The sequence below is a fragment of the Panthera pardus genome, unplaced genomic scaffold (genome assembly GCF_024362965.1).
Source record: "Panthera pardus isolate Hobbes unplaced genomic scaffold, ASM2436296v1 HiC_scaffold_25, whole genome shotgun sequence".
NCBI lineage: Eukaryota > Metazoa > Chordata > Mammalia > Carnivora > Felidae > Panthera > Panthera pardus.
The window spans coordinates 26,533,511-26,538,858 of NW_026526821.1; positions in this window are offsets into that span (position 1 = coordinate 26,533,511).

Here is a 5,348-nt window from a genome sequence, read left to right on the forward strand (position 1 = left end):
TCTCACCAACACATACACACCCCCTTTTGACCCACCAGGTCCACTACCAGAAACGTATCCCGCTGATGTATTTGCACATGTGGCCAAAACACCAAACTCGAATATCTCAGAATAGGTTAAATGCATTATGCTCCATTCATATTGTGGGATATTATGAGGAGGGAAAAAAGAATGAAAAAGATCTGCACACCTGATACTGAAAAAGCTCTAAATGTGTTATGTGAAAAAAGCAAAAGCCAGACAGTACGACTTTGTGGGTTTTTTTTTTTTTTTAGAGGATATATACATAGACATAGCTCCAGAGATAGCATGGAAAATTTCTGAAAGGCTTACAAGAGACTGTTAGCACTGTTTGCCTCTGGGGAGGGTTCTGGGCTAGGAGCAGACACTTTTTTTTTTCACTCTACAGGTACATTCTTTTGTACTTTTTGAATGTTTTACCTTGAGCATGAATTTATTTTCAATAAAATTTTTGAATAACTTCCATAGTCAGAGCTCTGCCCTCAAGGGGCACCACGGGGACCCCTTTGCACATAGATGGCTCAGGGGGCCCCCTTAGTGAGCCCTGAAAAGCCCCTCCTTCCACCATCACCTTATTTGCTTGCCCTTGACCCAGAGACAAGCCCTGATTAAAATGTGATCAAACACTCTAGGTTGAAAAGCCTTCTCTGGCTCCCTGAGGGAAAAGGCTAAGCCTTCCTGTGCAACCTCATCTCTGCTCTCCACCTCCCTGGATCCACACACAACACTGCTCACTGCTCCCCACAAACTTAGCTCTCTTTCTGGTTTTCACTTTACAGTCTTTCCCCTCAGGTTTTTTTTTTTTTTAATTTTTTAATGTTTATCTTTGAGAGAGAGAGAGAGAGTGCACAAGTGGGAGAGGGGCAGAGAAAGAGGGAGACACAAAATCTGAAGCAGGCTCCAGGCTCTGTCTGAGCTGTCAGCACAGAGCCCGACATGGGGCTCGAACCCATGAACTGTGAGATCATGACCTAGGCTGAAGTCAGACGCTTAACTGACTGAGCCACCCAGGTGCCACTAATTTTTTTTATTCATGTGTTTTATTTGTTTTTGAGAGAGGCAGTGTGAGCAGGGGTGGGGCAGAAGGAGAGAGAGACACACACAGAATCCGAAGCAGGCTCCAGGCTCTGAGCAGCACAGAGCCCGATGCAGGGCTTGAACTCATGAACCACGAGATCATGACCTGAGATGAAGTCAGACACTTAACCCACTGAACCACCCAGGCGCCCCGAGGACACTGGTTCTTAATCTCCTACTTCCAGGGTTCCTCATAAGCTGTGTGACCTTGAGCTAGTTACTCCACCTCTCTGTGCTTTAGTGCCCTTATCTGTAAAATGGAGATAATAGGAGGATCAACTTCATAGGGTTAGTCTGTGAACTAGATGGTTGCTTAGATAAGGTGCTTAAACATGGCCTGGCAAGTGGTAAACGATACATATTGGGTATTACTACAGTTTCAAGGTCCTAGGAGCTCAGGAGAGGAAAATTTCTTAGAGTAAGATCTTGAAACACTACTGAGTGTGATATAAGCAGAGGGAAAGCCTAAACAGTAGCGTGGAGACATGAAGGGCGAGTGGAATACGAATGCACAGTGGAGTTTCTCTCTTACAGTAATTTCAGCACTTGCTTCTCCCCTCTGACAGCCCTGTGGGTCTCATTCGGAGGGTCGCCAGGGCCTGGCATAAAGATGAGGCTCAGTGAGGTCTCCCAGGTTTCACCTTCGTAATCCACACCACATCATTTACTTAATACATTTCTCTACATCAACTCACTTTTTGTAAACTAAATACATTTCTTAAAAGGAAGCTGTCAACCACATCTGTAAATGAAAAAAAACGCAAATACAAAGCATCTCCGACATAAACAAAATGAAAGCAAAACAGTGTCACTAAATTCTAGCTAGCTAATGTCTGACTCTGAGGTCTGCTCTCTGTTGCCCGGGCAGATTATTAGCAAGTGGTACAGAAATTAATGACCTGCTGGCACTGAACTGAGACTTTCTCTTTGGCATTGTTAGCAGCAGTGAGAAAACAAGAAGATAATTCTCTTTTGCTAGCGCCCTGTACCCCCTAAGCCATTGAGCACATTGTTAGAGAGGAAAATATCCCCCACACTCGAGAGAACACATGTCAAATGGCAAGGTGTACTGCCAATTTTTTTTTTTTTTTTTTTTTAAGAGAGGCAGATTTTCAGAGAGGGATGGGGCATCTTCCCAGGCAACTCCTCTGCCACCCCTGGGTGGGCATTGTTCTCCACTTGTGCTGAGTCACCGTACCTGAGAAGGAGACAGTTTCTGGGGCAGGCCTTTTGTCCCTTTCCGTCCAGTCCTGCTGTTCACCTGGTTGGGCTTGGCACCCTGAGCTGATGATCAATAAAGGATTAGACGTAAAAACAAACTAAACCTACTTGTCCTTAAATAATGTTATTTCAAGGGAAACGTCCCAGCTCTGAAATAAACCAGGTTTCAAGTAAGAATTTGAATTAATTCTGACAACATAATCCAGAGTGCAGGATTTGCCTTTAGGCTACGGGGTTTTTTCTGTCAACTCCACTAATGAAAGAGAGAAAACTGAGGAGGAAAAGGGATCTTTATTTTGGGGCCAGGGAAATCTTATTATTCACTAAGCTTTTCTGAAGTGATCGGAACATGGAAATGAGAACTCACCTCTTCCTTCTATCCCTTCTCTCCTTCCTTGTCTTTCCTCCCTTCCTTTTCACTCCATTCCATATATTCTGAAGGATTTATGGTGTATCAGGACAGCGTTTCCCAGCTTTGGTTCCTTTGAATACCAGTTTTTTCATTTCTGCCTAATCTACAACCTGCCTCTACTGGTAGTTACTTTTTTTTTTTTTTTGTAAATGTGGGGCACCTGGGTGACCCAGTCGGTTGCGTGTCCAACATCAGCTCAGGTCATGGTCTCAGTTCCTGAATCCGAGTGCTCACTGCTGTCAGTGCAGTGCCCACTTCGGATCTTCTGTCCCCACAGGCCCTCCCCGCCCCCCCCCGCCCCACCCCGCCGCCTCTGTGCCCCTCCCCCACTCGTGCTCTTTCTCTCAAAAATAATAAAACATTTAAAAAATGTAATTCCCATTGTTTCACTTACATAAATGGACCCCATCCTAAAACAATGAAATTCAATAAATCAAATTCTGTCTAGTCACAACCCAAACTGAGAACTACCAGGCACCTAAAACTACCCCATTGACCACGCTTGGTGGGAACTTCAAGGCTTGCCAGGGAGGGGCCTGCTGAGAAGGCCCTCCATTAACACTTGCTGGCTGATCACAGTGCATGATCCCCACATCCTGCCGTGGGCAGCTTTGCTCAGATTTTAGCTCCTGGAGAGATTGTTCAAATATTCCTGGGCTAGGGGTGCCTGGCTGGCTCAGTCGGTGGAGCATGCTACTCTTGATCTCAGGGTTGTGAGTTCAAGACCCAGGTAGGGGGGACAGATTAAAATCTAAGGGTGTCTGGGTGGCTCAATCAGTTAAGTGTCCTACTCTTGATTTTGGCTCAGGTCATAATCTCATGGCTCATGAGATGGAGTCCCATGTAGGGCTCTGTGCTATTTCAGAGCCTGCTTGGGATTCTCTCTCTCTGCCCCTCCCCTGCTCATGTGTGCTCTCTCAAAATAACATTTAAAAATAAAATAAAATCTTTAAAAAAAAAAAAAGTCCTGGGCCACATTCCCAGAGATTCTCTGACTCAGCTGGTCTGGGATGGGGCCTGGGAGTCTGCCCTTTTTTTTTTTTAGTTTATTTATTTATATTGAGAGAGACAGAGAGCAAGAGGGGGAATGGCAGAGAGAGAGACAGAATCCCAAGCAGACTCTGTGCCGTCAGCTCGGAGCCCAACATGGAGCTCAAACTCACAAGCGGTGAGATATGACTTGAGCCGAAATCAAGAGTCGGACATCCAACCAGCCGAGCCACCTAAGCACCCCTGGGAGTCTGCATTTCTAACAAGCTGCCCCAGGTGATGTCAATACTGCTGGTCTGAGGACAAGTGAGTAGATAGATCTTGGGCCACTGGGCATCAAAATCACTTGTAGGTGGCTCCTTAAGATACAGATACCTGGAGGGGCGCCTGGGTGGCTCAGTCGGTTAAGCGTCCGACTTCAGCTCGGGTCACGATCTCGTGGTCCGTGAGTTCGACCCCCGTGTCGGGCTCTGGGCTGATGGCTCAGAGCCTGGAGCCTGCTTCCAATTCTGTGTCTCCCTCTCTCTGCCCCTCCCCCGTTCATGCTCTGTCTCTCTCTGTCTCAGAAATAAACAAACATTAAAAAAAAAAAAAAAAGAGGCAGATACTTGGAGACACCTGGGTGGCTCAGTCAGTTAAGTGTCCCAACTTCAGCTCAAGGTCTGTGGGTTCAAGCCCCGCATCAGGCACTTCGCTGTCAGTATAGAGCCTGCTTCAGATTCTCATTGTCCCCCCCCCCCGCCCCCGCTCTCTCTCAAAAATAAACATTTTTAAAAAGATGCAGATACCTAGGCACTACCTATAAAACATTCTGAATCCTCAGGTGGGCGGGTCCCTAGAATCTGCCTTGTCAACGAGCTAAGGAGTCTCTGGAGACCACCTCGAAGAAACTGCTTGGACCACCATTAGCACCTGGAACTTGGAGGTGAGGTGGCCCACCTTCAAGGCCAGTCTGTAAGTTAGGGACGACTCCTTCCCATTGCCTGGGCCCCAAACCTTAGCGCATCCTAGGACTCTGATTCCCTCTTACCCCCCATTCGGTGCCTCAGCAAATTCTGTTGGCTCTTCCTTCAAAACATTCAGATTTTCTTTGAAAGACTCCAGCATGTGGACTTGGGGGTGGAAGGGCAAATAACACAAGACCCATGAAATGTTGAGAATCGCTGATCTGGGAGTTCATTACTCACAATTTTTATGTAGATTTAAGGTTTTCCATAATAAAAATTTTTACCTTTAGGTATTTGATCTAAAATTCATTTCTGCGGGGCACCCGGGTGGGCTCAGTCAGTTAAGCATCTGACTCTTGACTTTGGCTTGGGTTATGATCTCATGGTTCGTGAGTTGGAGCCCCGCATCAGGCTGTGTGCTGATGGTGCAGAGCCTGCTTGGGGTTCTCTCTCTCTCTCTGCTCCTTCCCCCACTCACGCGCCCTGTCTCAAAATAAATAAATAAACTTAAAAAAATGAAAAAATAAAAATAAAATCCACTTCTGGGAATTTATCTTCATGAACGTATTACAGGAAAAAAAAGTAAATAAAAATATTATTCAAATAATAATAGTGAAAAATTGGGAACATACTAAGTTCTCCTAATAGGACATTAAACTATGGGACGCCCCTCAATAGAA